The following is a 961-nucleotide window of genomic DNA, read 5'->3' on the forward strand; positions in this document are numbered from 1 at the left end:
CGTAAATTTGTCCCCGGAAAGAGGCATCCTCCTATACCGTGCTTTGTGTGGTGTTGGCCTTCCGAGATTTCTTTCGTGTCTATTTGAGGATGTTCCGTACAGCTATATGAGCTATGTTACGAGTTTTCCTTACATGCCGTATTTTACGAGTAAAACACAGCGGCCTTAAAGTGAATCGTAGTATATGGAACTTGGTCGATTTTTGACAAGTGGAACCTTTCCGTTAACTGTTTGGTTGTTAGGACTGAGTTTTGTTATGACGAATTTACCGTATGATTCCCGTTACATGCCGCATTTTACGAGTAAAACACAGCGTGCTTAAAGTGAATCGTAGTATATGGAACTTGGTCGATTTTTGTCAAATGGAACCTTTCCATTAACTGTTTGGTTGTTAGGACTGAGTTTTGTTATGACGAATTTACCATATGATTCCCGTTTTTGGGTGGTACGATAATTGTTTGTGTAATCGTTACTTGGCGTTTCAAGACAAATTCCGGATTACCGTTTAGCCGCCAAGTTATTGGAGCGGTGGTTGCTCAATTGTTTTGGCTTTGCATGAAGGTTGTGCTCAGCTTTATAGCCAAGGACGTTGTTGCCAAAGGATTAGACCATGACACTTTCGTGCTGTCAATAAGGTCAAGTCGGTTAGAATCGTCCTTAAAGGGGATGCTGTAACCTAGTTTGGCTTCGAAGGAAATGCGTAATTGGACGAGTGACAAATGGCGTTTATCGAGATTGATAAGCCGAGTATACCCATGGTGGTAGAAAACGTTTTTCCACTTTAGGGTTAATTTATACGATGAAAGTTTCGTATAATGTTTCCTTTATTTGTATGGAAGTTGTTTCCTTTGTTTTCCGAGTGAGATAAAGCCTAAGAATCTCGATACAGAGCCCGTACGGAGTCAGTTGCGGGGTGATTTCCTGCTCGGACATGACCAAGCGGAATGAGAGCGGATGCCAG

The sequence above is a fragment of the Brassica oleracea genome, chromosome C9 (assembly GCF_000695525.1).
Source record: "Brassica oleracea var. oleracea cultivar TO1000 chromosome C9, BOL, whole genome shotgun sequence".
Lineage (NCBI taxonomy): Eukaryota > Viridiplantae > Streptophyta > Magnoliopsida > Brassicales > Brassicaceae > Brassica > Brassica oleracea.